At 39.7% G+C, this 18,914-nt stretch overlaps 1 protein-coding gene across 22 annotated transcripts in view; it reads left to right on the top strand.

Moving 5' to 3' along the window:
• The window catches only part of ADGRL2 (adhesion G protein-coupled receptor L2), a 690,605-nt gene that overhangs the window by 431,679 nt on the left and 240,012 nt on the right, over positions 1-18,914 (top strand). For 5 of the 22 annotated variants that reach the window (XM_039321051.1, XM_039321048.1, XM_039321046.1 and 2 more), the window contains exon 1: positions 13,271-14,471. The exons of 1 other annotated variant lie outside the window; for it this stretch is intronic. The gene's annotated coding sequence lies outside the window, so the exon portion shown is untranslated. Of the gene's footprint in view, positions 1-13,266; positions 14,472-18,914 lie in introns of those variants that run through there. 16 more of the 22 variants (XM_039321063.1, XM_039321057.1, XM_039321056.1 and 13 more) reach the window with 6 other exon arrangements.

Below are 18,914 nucleotides of genomic sequence, written 5' to 3'. Positions count from 1 at the left end.
AAGGGCGGGTTTCCAAATGGCTGGTAGGCGGGAGGTATCATCTCGCTTGTTCATGCTGTGTGGGCGTTTTTCTATCTCGATGGCTTCTCTGATTATTCTGTTATTAAAATGTTCACTTTTGGCAATGGTTCTGGTATTTTTAAAGTCAATTTCATGTCCTGTGGCTTTAAGGTGTTGGACCAGGGAAGATGTTGGTTCCTCTTTTTTGACTGAGTTCTTATGTTCTTCAATGCGTGCACTTATTCTTCTGTTGGTTTGTCCGATGTATGTGGTGGGACAAGTGGTGCATGGGATTTCGTATACTCCTTGATTTTCTAATTCAATTTTATCTTTGGGGTTTCTAAGGATGGTGGATATTTTTCTGTTTGTGCAGAATGCTGTTTTGATGTTGTGTTTATGGAGGATCTTACTGATTCTGTCTGTGGTGCCTTTTATGTATGGGAGGAGGGCTTTGCCGTTTTCTTGTTCTTTGTCTTGGATTTTAGTGGGGGTTTCTTTTTGGATTAGGTTTGTAATCTTATTTCTATGGAATCCATTGGATGTTAGTACATTGGTGAGAGTGTGTAGTTCGGGTTTTAGGTGTTGTTCGTCAGCTAAGCGTTTTGTTCTGGAGATGAGTGTCTTGGCTACAGAGTTGATCTGTGCTGGGTGGTGGTGTGAGAGAGCGTGCAGATAGCGGTTTGTGTGTGTTTTCTTCTGGTAGATGGTGTGTCCTAGGGAGCCATTGGATTTCTTGTAGACTAAGACATCCAGGAAGGGAAGTTGGTTGTTAGCTTCTGTTTCCATGGTGAACTGTATTTTGGGGTGTAGGCTGTTGAGGTGTGTGAGGAAGTTGTCCAGTTTTTCTTTCCCATGTGGCCAGATTATGAAGGTGTCGTCTACGTATCTGAGCCAGAGTTTGGGTTTGTGATCCGATTTTTCTAGAGCTTGGGTTTCAAAGTGTTCCATGTAGAGGTTGGCAATGACAGGTGAGAGGGGTGATCCCATGGGTGCTCCTTCTGTTTGTTTGTATTTTTGTCCATTATAGATGAAGTATGTGTTGGATAGGCAGTGGTTGGTCAGATCTAAGATGTGTTTGGGGGGGTTATATTTGTTTTGAATAGCTGTCAAGGCTTCTTTGATAGGCACTTGGGTGAAGAGGGATATGACATCGAAGCTCACTAGTAGGTCGCTGGGCTGTAAGTTTTGTTTCTTTATGATCTCTATAAACTGGAATGAGTTTTTTACGTGTGAGGTGATGGATTCTGCATAGGGCTGTAATTGTTTGGCGAGAAATTTGGCTAGGTTTTGTAGAGGTGAGCCTATGGAGCTGACTATAGGTCTGAGTGGGGTTCTCACCAAAGCCGAAACCAATGTCCTTTCCAAAGGATTCAACTTTGCAGTCGCTCCCAAACACATCCCCACTGAAACCATTATATGTGGAGTTGAAACCAGCCTGACCAAAATCAACCCCGACGACGCTAACAGAATCAGACTCGAAATCACCAACATCCTCTGCACCAGCAAGCCACCCAAAAGCAACTTACCCAAAGAGGAACAGACAGCACTACGTAACCTGAAAGAAGACACCAGCATAATAATCCTACCAGCAGACAAGGGCAACGCCACGGTGGTTATGAACACATCTGACTACCAAACCAAATTAACCAACCTACTCCAAGACTCCACATACAAACCCCTAAATACAGATCCCACCACCTACCTGGAAAAAACCACCAGATCCAAAATAAAAGCCTCCCCCATTAGCGAAGAGATCCAGCAAAGAATCATTCCCAGAGAGAAATCATCCAGATGCCCCAAACTCTATGGTCTCCCCAAGATACACAAAAAGGAACCCCACTCAGACCTATAGTCAGCTCCATAGGCTCACCTCTACAAAACCTAGCCAAATTTCTCGCCAAACAACTACAGCCCTATGAGAATCCATCACCTCACACGTAAAAAACTCATTCCAGTTTATAGAGATCATAAAGAAACAAAACTTACAGCCCAGCGACCTACTCGTGAGCTTCGATGTCATATCCCTCTTCACCCAAGTGCCTATCAAAGAAGCCTTGACAGCTATCCAAAACAAATATAACCCCCCCAAACACATCTTAGATCTGACCAACCACTGCCTATCCAACACATACTTCATCTATAATGGACAAAAATACAAACAAACAGAAGGAGCACCCATGGGATCACCCCTCTCACCTGTCACTGCAAACCTCTACATAGAACACTTTGAAACCCAAGGTCTAGAAAAATCGGATCACAAACCCAAACTCTGGCTCAGATACGTAGACGACACCTTCATAATCTGGCCACATGGGAGAGAAAAACTGGACAACTTCCTCACACACCTCAACAGCCTACACCCCAAAATACAGTTCACCATGGAAACAGAAGCTAACAACCAACTTCCCTTCCTGGATGTCTTAGTCTACAAGAAATCCAATGGCTCCCTAGGACACACCATCTACCAGAAGAAAACACACACAAACCGCTATCTGCACGCTCTCTCACACCACCACCCAGCACAGATCAACTCCGTAGCCAAGACACTCATCTCTAGAACAAAACGCTTAGCTGACGAACAACACCTAAAAACCGAACTACACACTCTCACCAATGTACTAGCATCCAATGGATTCCAAAGAAATAAGATTACAAACCTAATCCAAAAAGAAACCTCCACTAAAATCCAAGACAAAGAACAAAAAAATGGCAAAGCCCTCCTCCCATACATAAAAGGCACCACAGACAGAATCAGTAAGATCCTCCATAAACACAACATCAAAACAGCATTCTGCACAAACAGAAAAATATCCACCATCCTCAGAAACCCCAAAGATAAAATTGACTTAGAAAATCAAGAAGTATATGAAATATATTGTGGGAACACAATCAGTTCATACCCCTACTGGCAGTTAAAACAAAACCCACACAGGATGTCACCACCACATATCCATGCAAAAAGCAAACCCAAAGCCACACTGATGATGAGGACGACCACCAACCAGAAGCCAGACCACAGCTGCATCATTAGCCACTTTAAACCCCTCCAATCCATACATGAAGCAAATTGACACCCTCCATGAAGATGAGGCACGACCACGAATGCGAAGCCAAAAAATAGCAAGGCAGCCCAAAATCTTAAACCCCCCTGCAACTCAGACTAACCTGAGCACAACCAAACAGAACACTCCCCCAGCCAATCAGAGCACAGCCAACCCCCCAGCCAATCAGAGCACAGCCAACCTCCCAGCCAATCAAAGCACAGCCAAGCCCCTAACCAATCAGAACACACCTCCACCCAATCAGAACACAGCCAAGCTCCCACCCAATCAGTTCATACCCCCACTGGCAGTTAAAAGGAAGAAACAGCTAAGACCACACATTGCTGCTCAAAGCACGAAGCTGAAAACACCAGCCTGAAGATGACGAATGGGACTTTGTCGAAACGTCGCCAAGACACTTCCAATTTTACGCGGGAGAAAACCCGAACAACCAAAGACCTACATATATATATATATATATATATATATATATATATATATATATATATATGTATATATGTATTTAACATTAGACATTTTAAAAGTATAGGCCTGCAGAGTGGATGAAACATATTAGAGATTTATTTAGTTAGTTACTTATATCCTATCTTTATCACTTTTATAAATAATTCATGGCAATGAACATACCTAATACTCCTTCCTTGCCTGGTTAACTGGGATTGGTTTGAACCATTGGGCCCGAGGAAATGGACATGGTCCTTAGGCCTGGAAGCTTAGTCACTTGCTCTTTATGTCCATGGCAGCCTTGTTAAAGTGGACCAGGGGATATTTTGTGGGTTCTACTAGTGGTGAATTCTTCTTTAAGTGAGGGGTTGTCTTTCCCATCTTAAGGATACTCTTTTGGGGGAATGTGGCAGAAAATGTGATTGTGCAAAAGCTTCAGAGGATCTTGGATGAAGCAATTGTCTGCATCTCTTTCAGGTACCCTTTATTGCCAAAATAATGTTCTGTGTATATCTCTAATATCTCTGCCCAGAGTTACCTTGTAGTAACATGGGTGGCCAATAAATTTAATACATACATACATACATAGATACATAGATACATACATACATCTTTTACACTGTCCCTGTGCCTTTTCTTTTCTCCTTTCCTTTCTCTCAGAATATGGGCCCAAGATATCGCTTATAAAAGTACAAAAAATAGATATAGGTAATAAATACCAGTCAAAATATAATTGCTGTCCTGGCCCATGTCAAATACAGTTTACTATCCCACCACAAAATTGCATATAATTTCTGTAATGGGATGGGACATGGCTATGCAATGACAGCAGACAAAGAGCATTGGTTCTCTTCTTCAAGAGAAACTCAGCCTGCCCAAGTCCCTATGATAAGAGGACAGTATGTACAGGTAGTCCTTGACTTACAGCCGTTCTTTTAGTGACCTTTCAGTTACAGTGGTACTGAAAAAAGTGATTTATGACTGTTGTTGCATCCCCCTGCTCATGTAATCAAAATGTAGATGCTTAGCAACTGACATGTATTTATAATGGTTGCTGTGTCCCAGGGTCATGTGATCATCATCAATTCTGATGGGGCTTAAAGTTGACCCATCCTTCCATTCTTCTGAGGTTGGTAAAATGAGAACCTAGATTGTTGGGGGCAATATGCAAATAATGCTGACATTGTAAGCCGCCCAGAGGGTGCTGTAAAGCACTATGGGTGTATATAAATCTAAGTCCTATTTCTGAGCTCTATTGCTATCATATTTTATGATCCTCTGACAAGGAAAGTCAATGGGGAAGCCAGGTTCACTTAATAACTGCAGTGATTCACTTAACAACGGTGGCAAGAAAGGTTGTAAACTGAGGTAAAATTCACTTAAAACTGTCTTGCTTAGCAATAGAAATTTTGGGCTCAATTTGTTTGTAAATTGAGGATTACCTATGTATATAAGCCAGTTGCATCAGCATGGTGTCATTCAAATTCTTTTGAGCCTTTAATTATTGCTTTGAGTGGTTCACTTCCATTCACATTCTTGAATATGAGTTACCAAGAGCACGCATGTATATATGCAGTTTATAGAAAAATTGTTTCTTTGTCTGAAGACAAAACCATAAAATATTCAACCAGACCAGACTAGAGCTAGACAATAGTAGCCTATTGGGAGGATCTTTTTGCCAGAAAAACACCCTTATATTTGATTCTGAGCCTAAATGTATTAAAATGTGTTTCAAAATGTATACTATCACAGTGAGCAGAAATGCACCATCCAGGTTAATTATTCACTTCAAAATGGAGTAGGAGAAATTGTAAAGTTTTGCAGTTTATCATAAGATAGGAGGGTTAAAAACTGAAATGGGTTCTTCCACTAGATTATCCTATAAAAGTTATGGTGCAAAATACCTTGTTCAGAGTTGAGTTATAAGAACACTTGTTAGGCCAAATCTGTTTGAGACTGCTAAACTCATGGTAATTGCTTTTCTCATTTTTTGGAAATATAATGTATTTTCCTAAATAAAAGCCTAAATACATTTCCAAATATCATGCAGTATTTGCCATCTCTCCTATTTTTTTTTCTTGCAATTCACAAATTCAGGAGAGTGTTGGGGATATCATAGGGCAGTGAGATCAACCAACTGACTAGTGATGGAGACAAACTATGTATTCACTCTAATGAACCTCAGTTTTTAATTTTGCTCAGAGTTCAGACATTTAGGAATTCATCTGCAAACCTAGAAAATATTTCTTGAAGTATAAAGTTTCAAAACTCCTGCTTTTTTCACAAAAAGTGGTCCTGTTGATCTGTACAGTGCAGTAAAATAAAGTAATGTGATAAAAGGGCCAAAAATAAAGTAAATGTTGAACTTCAAAGATTTCAGGAATGACACAATGATATATATAGCAGTATGAATGGGTTGTATAAAAATGCAGTTCTGTATATCAGAATCTATTATCAAATATACTGGGAAATGAGAAATTGACTTGAAATGCTTACTCCCATAATATGTTTTAGCAATAAATCTCCAGAATACTCTTTCAACAGAATATGCCAGATCCCATCATTCTGATTTTGTGTTCCACTCCTAAAAACATTGTTTAAATGGCATGTTCAAGCTAAGAAGAAATTTTTTTGTGAGAGGTTTTAAAGCTTTTATGTGGGATATATCTAGAGCTTCCTGGAACACTTTATAGGTTTCCTATTTGTGTTCTCCCACAAATCTCATTTTTACTTAGTTCTTTTCTGATGGTGAAGTCCTGAATGTTGATTTTTAGAGAGGCCTGTAGATTGCTTGATGTTGTTCTGGGGCTCTTTGTGACCTCCTGAACTGTATTATGCTGCACACTTGGAGTGATTTTGACAAGACAGCCACTCCATTTCAAGACAATGCATCTGACTATGCATTGGTGGAGCCGCAAAGCTTTAGAAGTGGTTTTGTAAACTTTTCTAGACTTTTTTTTTTTTTCAATTGCAGCCTTCAGAATTTTTTTTTCAGGTGGAGCATAATTTGGTTTGTGGAATATGTGGATGAAATCTCATGAGGAAAGGAAAGTTTTGTGACATTCTATGTGACTTGGCTGCCTCAGTCCTGATTGGTTAATGACATTTTCACACATCTTTAATTGAAGGGATTGAATGCGGTGGGGATGGTATTACTTTTTGTATTTGGATATTGCATTTGTATTACTTCTTTAAAGAAATAAATGAAACAAGCACCAGATTTTAGTATTATTTGTTTACTCAAACTAGGATAGAATTCAATGGCAAAAGTATGCTAAAATTGAAAAAATTGGAAAGGAGGTGAATAATTTTTCACAGAACTGTATATTATGTACCAAGATATGCTCTCAGATGGTAGTTGGGTATTGTCAACAATTTCTCTGCCTAGCAGAGGAAATGCGTTGTATGGCTCTAACTGGAAGGGCAATTTAACCCATTTTGTCAGATAGGTTCAATCTCCTTTTGGAAATGTGCTCTCCCCAAGAATGCAGCTGTCAGGACAATTGGCTAAAAGTGTTGTCGGAAACCCTTTCATTAGAGCCTATACAGTGAAGCCATACACAATTCCTTAAGAAACATTGCAATAATCCATAATGGCTGGCCATTAATCTTCAAGTGCCTTATCCAGTAGGTATATGAATAGCTCCTATTGGCTTGACTAGAATTGCACCTATAACAGGTATGAAGGCAAAAGAAAAACCTAATATTTAATAGAATTGTGTTGGAGATGATTTGCTGTCTTTTTTTCTTTAAGCAATAACACAAGCATCACAATTGTTTCAAATAATTTTGGTGCTATGGTCTGAAAATCAGGGGTCCCCACCCTGTACATTTGGTGTGGTTTTATTTCTGTGCACTTTTTCCTTCTTTGCAAGACAGCCTCTAGTCCATATAGATGATACATATGCTGCAATGATCCACTGTGCCACGAGATTCCCAGAACCTGAACAGATGACAGCAGAATTCATAGAATAGTTATGAAAGTGTTGCATTATTTTACACTTGCATTGACAATGATAATCTAAAGCTATGGAGCACATAAGAAAGCTGTTGATGAAATTCATTGTTCATCATTTGATCAAATCTGACCGTGGCATCACAATGAAATCAGGCAAGCAGTGAAACTCATATGCTGCTGATTTATCAGTTATTTTGCTTGCTTTATTATTTTATTTGTTAAGTTTATTTGACACTTATCTTACTCTAGGTGGCTTATTATTAGCCCCATATTCAATAAAACCCTAAACTGATATTTATGGTTGGCATTTTTTAAAAAATATCAGTAATGAAAGGTCTTGTCAAAATTAAATCTGTAAGATATCAAATGGTGGACGATGCATATAACCTTACATAAGTACGGTCAAGACGGATAATAGCTCTATCATATATCTTTTATTTTTCATACACAAACACAAAATATTGTGATTACAGAAAAGTACAAATAATGTTGTACTTTTATCATAGTGCTGACAAAAAAATTCTGGCTGAAATTTCAGAAAAAAAAACAAATGTTTGTGTAACGTTCTTAGTGCAAAGATAGTGGGGCTGTAAAGTATATAATTAGTGGCATGCTTTTAAAATCAGTATTCTGAGACAGTTTTCTTATTACCGTTCTGATCCCCTTAATAAGAATTTAATCCACATTAAGAAACACAATGAAGATCTGTTGATAATCACAGTAGTGAAGCAATTCAGCCCAAATCACACCCTTTTAGGTTGCATTGATTGCACATGCTTAATTCTCTTGCTAAGATCAATAAGACCATCAATGTTTAGCTATAACTGGATTGTGCCCTATATTATAAACAATTGCTTCAATTTATGTAAGGTTACATACATAGAGAAAGAGAGGAAGAAAGAAAAATGGCTTCTGACATACAAATATTTGTTCTCCGGGCAAAGTAAACAAAACACAAAATGTCTGTAGGGCATATTGAAGTGCAAAACTTTCACTCACATATGAGTTTTCTGTAATTCCCTGTCCCGCACATCTTTCTCTCTCTTTCTTTCCTGACAATTAATAGATAAGGATTTTTTCCCTCTTCTTTATCCTAGCAAAAGAAAAGCAAACACAATAATCCCTGTTTATTGTTGCAAGGTTTGTGACCCAGTCTTGCTCCCAATCTCTGACTGTACAAAGGTCAGCAGCAGTCCCCATGTCAGGGTACTCACTATGCAAGTTTCTCATTTGCACTGGCATTTACCTTTGAAATTACAGAGATATAGTTTATGTAATAAGATATAGTTCAATGTGCAACTTAATGTATTTGATCACTTTATATATACCAACTTTGTTTTTTGTAAAAAAAAAAAAAAAAGCTCTGTAAGGATAATACTTTACAGCCCAAAGGAATTTAAGTTAAAGAATCAGAACCAGCTTGTTTCAGTTTTCAGTCAGTTGATTAAATAATCCAGTTCTGGCATATAACATTCACTTTCATGTTGTCTTTAAACAATGGAGGGGGCGGGGGAGAGAATGTGACCCTTTAGCTTTCTTTTAAGAGATCAGTGAAGTTCCCTTTGAAAAGCAAGAGTGGCATACAAATACTGTTGTACCAGTAGTAAAACTGATTATATCTAGGGAAATCTTAGCTGCATGTAACAATGTTGTCCTATAGCACAGAATCAAGCAAGATTCAGTGATTTTTGCCCCAGATATAGAACAGGTCTTTTAGATCTCCAGGCTATTGGAACTACTTTTTTTTCTCTCTGTGAGACTTTGAGAATTCTGTGTGAATCATCTAGCAGGCAAAAAATAATAATAATAATAGCTTTCAAGATTTCAGTCTTCTTCAGTGAATTCCTTGTCCTACAGACTCTTTTTTTCCCCTCAAAAAAGCTTTGCACATCCTGTGATATGGTGGTTGGATAATGCACGATTAGAGAAGACTGAATCTGTACACCCTGAGATTCTTTTATAGTGCCTATCTTTTTTCATAAAATCCAGGCAATGAGATAGATGCCTTTTTTTCTCCAAAGCATGTTTTCCTTCTATTTGAACAACATTTTGCTTTCAGCTATTCTAGACTTAGTTAGAACGGTCAGAGTTTTTAAATTCAGAAGGAAAACATGAAACAGGCATAGTACTTATAAAAAAACTTGACAAATATCAGAAGCACATTCTTTACTCTGATTTTACATTAGTACATTAATCCTATATTGGTTATCAAAAAGCCTCTTAGATGGATCAGATTTAATGTTGAATGTTGAAGTCTTGAACCTTATATGGTCCGATACTGAATGGAAAGGGGAGGATGCTGTGCATATTAACATTACAGCTTGTGAGGTTGTGAGTGTCTCAGATGAATTTAGGATTTTCCCTCAGGCTGCCGGGCTAAGGAAACAAATAATCAATGGCTGATTCTCTTATGATGAATAATATAAAATCCAGCAGAACTGTCTCTAAAATCAGCTGAAAATACAGGTTACTTAATAAACAGAAAATAGAATACATTAATTGTTTCTCTGCAACTGTACTGATTATTTATACCCAAGCAATCAACTCATTTCTGTATTAGCATGCTAGGACAGAAAAAAGGATCATGGCACGCACAATGATTTGCAATAATAATGAGCGATATTACTGCCTTTTGTGGCCGCATGGATTATTTTAGAGAGAAAAAAACCCTCAATTGACTAATTTTCAAGATATATGTTATTTAGAGTATGGAATCATTTTAATCATTTCAAATTACACTTAAGACCACAACTTTTATGCTGTGAACGATAATTATATTCTTAAAGCAGTTTTTGTTTAAAAAAATTGTTGCAAAACGTGTTGTGCCAACAGATCCAAAAGGTTACTGTAACTTTGAAGGTTTACAAAGTGAAAATGCTTCCTATCTGATTTTCTGTGCAACCCCCCAGAATGTAAAAGACTCAGCTCTTTCAGGTGTAGACTACATAAATCACCCAAGGAGAATAATCCTAGGACAATTTGTGGTAGCACAGTTGAGCTAATATGGGAGGACTGGTTTTGAAACTGACATAATTCATTTCAGAAGATAGACCCTATGGCAATTATGGTGGCAAGCAGAGCAAATACAGGAGGCTTTTGAATACCAGTCTGGGCCTTGTACTAAATACAGCAGGAAGGGAAGGAAAAAAAGAAGGCCTGGCTAGACAATCAGGATATGGGTGTGTTACAGTTGTATCATATATGCAAAGCTGCAATTATTTTGTATCTGTAATATGTATACCAGTAAACACATAATATGTTTGGTTTTAACACATACTGCACTTCTAAGACTGCTTTAAAACCAAAATATTCTTATAACAGTTCATACCACCCATTTTATTGTGTCCTTTGTATTGTTTTTTGTGGGATGGAAGCAGACCAAGTGAATCCTGAATTATGTCATACTATATGTGAACATCTCACTTGTCCTTTTTCTACATCTACGATGACATCAGTGACCTGAAGCTTTCCATATCATTGTCTATCAAGAGAGAAGAAACATAGAAAAAAAGCAAGGCAAAAGGGAGGATAATCTGATTCCTATCTCAATTGGTACGGGCAGGGGAAAAAATTGATTTAACATGTAGTGATCGATTTTGAAATAATAGCCAAAAGTGTGGGATGGGATAATCCAAGCTTGCTGTGTGTTATGGTTATTCAACCTGGACTAAAAGATACAATGATATTATACTTATGGTCTGATCACAGGGTGTCTGTATTGTAACATACATTGCATATTTAAAGCCAGACGTTTTGTAACTAATTATGCAATCAGACTTTTGCTGTTGTGAAAGTCCACTCTCTCCAATTTCTTACATTTGCACCTCAGTGTCATAACACTTAGGCTTTATCTATGTAAAAAACAAATTATGTTCAGTTTATGCATATTCAGGCCAGTAAATAATTACCTCACAAAGTTATTTGATTAAATATGGGCATATTATGCTTTGAAATTCTTATTGGAAATATGAAAAAGTAACTATACAAATATTTACAACTAATAGACAATGTAATCTTGGTATGTCTGGTATCAATAATTCTTGTTAATTTAAAATGGAGTAGGTAGACTTTGGGATTATTGAATCAAAGAATCAAGAATAACTAATGAGAATGAAATAAAATGCTTACATATTAAATAATGTTACTAGTTTACGATTCTTCATGTCAGAATTGAACTGAGCTTGCATTTCTTCATACAAAAATTCCTGGTGAATTCAAACTTTCTTCATTTTGATAATCTCAGCCGTGAAATGTGGAAACTTATAATTATGTAACATTCAGAAATGGCTTCCAATATATTGCAAGTAAATGAAATACATCTTTTGTTTTACTGATTTAATGTGTACACTTCTTTCGTTTATAATATACTGTATTTAAAAGTGTGATCAGTGTAGGTTATTGCAGGGCAACAGCTCCACACTTGCCATCCCATGAGATGTATGGAATCAGATGTGTGAACCAATCCTTAGACCTAGCAGTTTTAAAAACATCCAGTTTTCAGACCAAATAGCGCTTCCTGAAATGGATGAATTAAACAAGGTCCACCCCCACAACAGTATTTTGGGGAAAGTACACCTTCCTCAAATTATTTACAAGCTTTATTGATCTTGCACTGACATACTTATTTGCACACTGAAAGAGAAGAAGGAAGGAAGGGAGGGAGGAAGAGAGAGAGGAAGGGAGGAAGGAAGAGGGTAAAGAAGGGACGAATAAAGGAAGGAGCGAGCCTGGGGCTCAGCGAGGGTCCTTGTTAGTTATGATTTTCTCTTGACCTCCCAGTTGCTTTCCCCTAGAATCAATGCTGCATGTTGGCAACTTGCTCAAGCCCCCTCTCGCTGCCCCCCAACGTGGAGTACACGATCGCAGGCGGATCGAACAATCAGAGTGGAGAATGGCGGACCGGCTTTTGACGTTTGGAAACTGCTGGCGGATATTCCATCCGCACTATTAGAACTCCGCGACTTGAACTTTCAAAGCTTCGCGCCGCCGTCGCCTCTCCCGCGGCGTTCGCTTAACCTTCCTCCCTTCCGAACCCCGCTCTCGCCGCTTCAGCGTCGCCAACGCTCCGCTCTCAGATTGTGGGCTAGCCAGAGGAACCGAAGACGGAACGGTGGGTGTGGTGGGACCGGGGAAGAGAAAGAAGCCGGCGACTAAAGTTTGAGGAGCCCGGCGCTCGCTTGCCATCAGCCCGCCCATCCCCGCGCACGGGAACGGAGAGGGCCGGCGAAGCGACGGCCGCGGCGTCTGCGAGTCTGCAGCGCCGCGACCGGTTGGAAGGGATCCCGGCCGTCAACCAGCCTTTCCAGTCGGGACCCTGAGATGCGCTCTCGCTTCCAGGCTGCCCCAAAGCTTGCTGTTGCCATTGGCTGAGGGTACCCAGCGTCTCCTGCTGCTGCTGCTGCTGCCAGACCGGCTCAAGCCTACACTGACGCCGTTCCCCCCTTCTCCCCCTCCCCGGATCCGTGTGCGTTTCTCTCTTTCCTTTCTCTCTCTCGCTCCAGCCCACCTTCTTTCCCTCTCCCCCAAGCGGTACCGCCGCAAGCAGCTGAAATGGACTGGAAAAAGGCCAGTGGTGGCAGATCGAGCTTTTAGATTATCCGTTTCCCGTTTGGTACTTAGCTGCCTCTAATCTGTTTTTATTTGCCAGAACTCCTAGTTTTGGCGGGAGAGGAGGGGAGAAAAGGAGGGGAAGCGGGCTAGAAGAAGGGTGGGTGGGTGGATGGGTGGGAAGGCTACCGCTGTCGCCGTTTCTCTCCATGATAATATGTTTATATGATTAGCTGAGCCCAGGGGTGGGAAGAAGAGAGAGAGAGAGAGAGAGAGAGAGAGAGAGAGAGAGGGAGAGAGGGGGTGGAGATTGGAAGAGGTGGAGGCTGGAGGTGGCTCCAGTTCAGAGCCAGTGGAGAGTCTGTGTCAGGACTTCGCAATCCCCAGTCACACACGGAGAGGTGCACAAACGAAAAGGAGCCGGCGGTACTATTCATTGGGTTCCCCCCTCCACCCTTTCCATTCCTTGCCTCCTTTTGGGCGATTTCATGCCCCGGCTCTTCTCTCCCCGTGGTTCTAAGCGCGGCCAGTTGGGCTCTTGATCGCTGTTGTTCACGGGGCAAGGCAGGAGCAGAGCATCTGTGGAAGACGCGAAGCTCGAGGAAGGGCTGGAACTGGATCCTGCCAGAGGCCAGAATGTCACCAAGGGTGATGCAAAGAAGATGGAAGAAAAGGACGGAGAAAGAGAGGCTGCCTTTTTAGAAGAAGATATTTGATTTTTTTTTTTCTTTTCAATGCCTGGGTCTCTCTGCGCATTGCAATCGCACCCCCTCCTTCTCGGCTTCGCCTCCTCCCTGAAGAAAAACCGAAGATCGAATTGATTCTTCTGTGGGCACCGTGGTTTTTCTTTTCTTTTTTTAAAACAATCGTTCCAGTTGCTTAGAGAAAAGAGAAATATAGGACTCCAGGGCTGGTCATATCCAGTGGTTTATTTTTGTTTGTTTGTTTGTTTTTGCACCTAGCTCTCTTTTGTTGTGGTGCTTTTAGAGTACCGGAAGAATTGTTTCGATTGTCCTTTCTGCCTTGTGCCGTTTCTTTCCCCCTCTCCCCAATAATTTGCCTTCCTCCCTCTTTTTTGGGGAGGGGAGGGAGAGAAAGAGCAGCGCGCGTTGGGAACTGCGGGGGGAAAATGTTGACTTGACCCCTCCAAAAGCCCCTCGGCTGGCTGGGTTTGCTTGGAGAAAGGGAGAAGGAGGACGAGGAAGAAGAGAAGCCGCCTTTTGTACGTTTTGTCCCAGCTCAGCGAGCTGCAAAGCCAGTTGTTTTCCCGGCTTTCCGCACTTCTACACCAGCTCAGCTCTTTTGCCTGACCGGCGATTCTTCTGCTCGATCTGGCTTTCTTCTTCTGCCGCTTCCCAGGCCCAACCCTCGTGATCATAAAGGGACTCATCCTGCACCTCCTTTCTGGGGCACCCAGATGCGAGAGAAACCCTGGCCCGCAATTGGCTGCAAATCCAAAGGTAAGCGCGGTTGGGGAGAAAATGAGCTTTTTTTCTGTACTTACAGTACCTGTTTGCCTACTTGGGTTGCTCCTGGTTTGCGAGCCATTTGCACGCGAGGGGGCGGCTTCGTGGGAGAAAGGGGTGCGCGTTCCTAGTCCTTTGTTTTCCCTGAGGGAAGGGAACCCCGCCAATACACCCGTGGGATGCCAGGAACTCTTTTCTGTCCCACTCTTTTCTTATTCGCATTCGTTCAAACATTTCTATTTTACCTTTAAGAAAAATCAATGCACTACATAAATCAGTATTATTTATGACGAAGGGGAGGGAGAGGCAAAGAAGTGAGTATTGAACCTGAGGCCCTTGTAGGTAGGGGAGTGGAGGACGATTGTGATGGCCACTTCTTCCAATATCTTCTGGTTTCCTTCTTCTGGCAAAGAAATGAGTTAATGTCAGTGGGACTTCCCAAGAGGCATGAAACAAGGGACAGGGAAAGAAGGGTGACCTGATAATGCAATTAGTTGGAAACCAAGGCAAGTAAGTAGAAGTGGCATTCCTTAGGATGGGATCTTGGAAAAAAGACTTAAGATGCTACAGATGGGGCAGCTAGATCAGATTCAAGCCAAGGGAACTGTCCTGGCAGAAGAATGCATTGACACCCCTTAGCAACGAAGCTCTTGTTCAGAGGAGGTTAGGTTAGGTTTAGGTTTTGGAAGAACACCTTCACGTGGGAGTGATTGTTCCCCTTGTTTTATCTGTTCTTGTGGGTGGCTGGCATCAGACCCTGGATTGGTTGGGTGGATTAAAGGAGAGGGATCTGACTGACTTGCTAAACTTTGCCCAACCCTGACAAACCCACTTGATCTGGCAGCATTTATCATCAATTTAGATGGAATTTTATTTTATTTTTTCTCTTTTAAAAAAAGCTGCTACATAACTGTCAGCTTGTTAGAGCTATTTTTAAGGTCCTGTGATAGTTCCCTGTAAGGAGATATGAGATTTTTCCAGTAATTTTAAACAACTTCACTTGCAAAGGAGCCTGTCAAAGTGAGTGGGGTCTAATACTGAACAAGGAATGTATTGGGGGGGGGGGTTTACAGATCTTTCCAGGCATCCTCTTCTAACTGTTTTAAGTTGGCAGTTCTTATTTCACCCTGGAAAAAAGATTGGTGTTTGTGTGAGTGTGAGGAAGTTCCTTGGGTAACCTTTCTTGCTTCAGAGATGGAAGGAAAAGCTTCAAAAGCAGCCTTACAAGTTCTATAGTAACAGCAAGAGCCATCTGGATCCTGTTACTGTAAGAGATTTTTCTCCTCTCTGTTTTTGGTTTGCTCCAACATTCTTTAGTGGAAGCACAGATTCTCCGACTGGGAGATTCTTTTTGAAGAAACTGCCTGGCAGTTGATTTCATTAATCTGGCTGCATGAATGCCTAAGCAGGCCCTGCCAGCTCTTGTTTTCAGTTTTACATTGAAAGGGAAAAGTTGCACTCCTTGAGTAAAAAGATCCACTTGTTGCACACACATTTTCACCTATCACACAAGGAAGCAGAAGGGATCTAACAGTCTTTGCCTGTCTCCTAAAAAGGCTTCCACTTAGCAATAAATAACAGTTCTTTCCCCGTTGTGGCCTAAAGACTGATTTCCTCTTTGCTTGTAGAAAGAAGTCGAGGGCCACCTGGAGACAATGCAAAGAAAGTGTGTGTGTCTGTGTGGCGTGCTGGAGATGTCTGAAAGGATGTTTGCTTTTGCTTTTCTTTTTAGCACTAGAATATCAAAAATAAACCACAATGAATTTTAGGGGAAGGTGATACTGGATATTGGGGGGGGGGAAACCCCTACCTTTTCAGAGGCTTCAGGTACGGGAAAATTTCTTGCTTGCTCATATGTTGGAGATAATAATAGCTTCTGATAATATTAGTGATGGTTATTAGATGCACACATAATTGGTATGGCAGAAAAGAAAGGTAGCTTATTGGGGCTTCAGGTGTGTTTTTCTTTTCTTTCAGAAAATATTGTCCTTGTTAGAAAGAATCCTGCAGAACAAATGCTCTGTTGTTTGGTTTCTTCAGATACTCAGATTCCCTCCCTTTTGTTACTTGCTACTAAAAGAGGTGCCATTTCACATCATTCTGCACAAATTGTTTGAATTAATGCAAGTGTGAATTCTTACCCTTTGAAGGAGCCCATTAGCATATCAAAGGTTTCTTAGCTTTCAGTTCAATTGAGAAAACTTCAGTCTGTCTTCCATTTGCTTCCAAAGCAGAGGCCCAAAGGGCAGTGAGGAATTGAAAAGGGGTAAAAGGGGGAGGTAGAATTGGGTTATATTTCTGAACTTATACTGTTTTGTAATTATGCCAAGGAAGGACATAGTCTGTATGCTGCTGGCCCTTGTAAGCACCAAACAATTATATTCCATTAATTAATGGTTTATACTAAGAAAAAGAGTGACCTTTTTCATGGCAGCCACTGTTGCATAGCTTTTGGTATCTGCTAGTTATTTTGTTAGTGGGATTTGTGAGGCCTTTTCTTTCTGGCTCATCCTTTGGATAAGGTCTACATATCAGTGCATTGGGGGGGGGGGCTCAATGGGAAAACTTCTAATTACCTAAAAGGGTACACATCCACACAAATCAATCTATGAAATAAAAGACCATTCTGTTCATAGCCTTTGAAAAAACGAGCACACATTTCTTTCAATACATCTACTAGGAAATGCATTGTTTTTCCATAGAGTGGATACAGAATGTTATTTTCTAAACTATGTCTTGGGTAAATTTATTAACTAATTTTCCAAGATAATAAAAATACTTACCTGCTTTTTTCATCAATGACAATGAAGATAACCAATATATGGGTATGTGCTTTTTTTGGTTTATTTTGTTTCTGTTGTTACTGGCATTCTCAAAAATTGTGAAAGTAGTGTAATCAATATTGTTCAATTAGTTATAGCAAGACTGGCTGTTTCATCTGCTTACAGAATATTTGCAAATTATATTTTAAGATGCTGTTGCATATGTACCCTTTTATTCACTTGTTGTAGTACTGATTATCCTGTTAGTAAAAGAGATAGCTCATTTTACTCTTTCCCTGTTAGTAAAAGAGATAGCTCATTTTACTCTTTCATTATATTTAAAAATCAATATTCACAATCTTGCGGACATGGAGAGGAGCAGAATGCAATGCGGTACTTCGATAGATCATTCATAGGAAATCAGAATTTAGGAGATATCATATTAGGCTTCACAAAAATAACTTTCCTGTCATCTCTAAGTTTTCTCACATTTTTTTTGTTTCTCCAGTTTATCAAGTCTATACAGAGGTCATTTGATATGACTTCTGATGCTCAGTTTTAAATGAAAATGTTTTATAATAAGACAGTTCTGATATTCAGAATTGTTTGTTCATAAACAAAGAGGGTTACCTAGAAGTAAAATGGGAACAAAATGTAGTTAATATGTTTGGGGATTTCTGCTATTTTGAAATAGTCAAAATAGTTCATTATTGTATAGGGTCTTTTAGGATAATGTGAAATTATATAAGGATAGTTTCTTAAAGTTGCCTTTTGGCCTGAATCAGTACCTTTTTTTGGGGGGGGGGAATATATTGAGGCAATTTTCATTAGGACGCTTAAATTGCTTTTAACTTTTCTGCTTTGGATACAGAGTGCTATGGAGGAAATAAGATTATCCTGTAGAGCTATTAGAGATAATCTACAATTATCTTGTTATCTTGGCACATTGGATTTTATTTTGATATTTTACAAATTTCAAATGCTGGAGAATGTTACAGAATGAAAACTTTCAGCATTTTGTAGACCAAGATTAGGCCTCTTATAAATTAATGTGCCACAACAGTGTTTAAGCTGCCATTTTTAATCATAGTGGGTTATGTTGTGTTGCAATATAAATTGTACATAGATTTTAGGTTGCTCTGGAGGTTAACAGATGGAGAAACCAACTTATTGTATCAGCATGGAATAGAACAAACTAATTATTTAAGGTTTTGATTTTAGAGATCCACTAAACATTCATTCTCCCTGTTTCTCTCTCTCATGCATGCATACATATTTAGCTTCTATATTCATTAACAGAACATCAAAGCAAGCCCATTTTTTGAACAGCAGTCTTGCAAGTTGTATTTCAAGTCTTAATTTAAGACAAAAAGGAGAGCTTCTGTGTGTTTTCTTCCTTAAAATAAACAGAGTAAAGTATTTTTAAAAAGAAAATCTGCCTAGCAGTTATTCCATAATTTGTACTTCAGAATATGGCTTCATGCTTCCTATGTCAACAATGAGAAATACTAAAAAGAGGGTACCTAAGATGTACTAAGAAAAGTATGTTGAAATAATAGTAAAAGTTACATTAAAAAAACCCTGACATTTAAACTAATTTTCAATCATATCAATATCTGGCCCTTAGTCTGCCTTACTTATTGTATTTTTAATTGACAAAAATGCATATTCCAAA

Source organism: Crotalus tigris, unplaced genomic scaffold (assembly GCF_016545835.1).
Source record: "Crotalus tigris isolate CLP2741 ecotype Arizona unplaced genomic scaffold, ASM1654583v1 scf7180000023719.973015, whole genome shotgun sequence".
NCBI lineage: Eukaryota > Metazoa > Chordata > Lepidosauria > Squamata > Viperidae > Crotalus > Crotalus tigris.
Note: the sequence above shows the minus strand (reverse complement) of the source record. Positions and strands in the feature narration are given on the sequence as shown.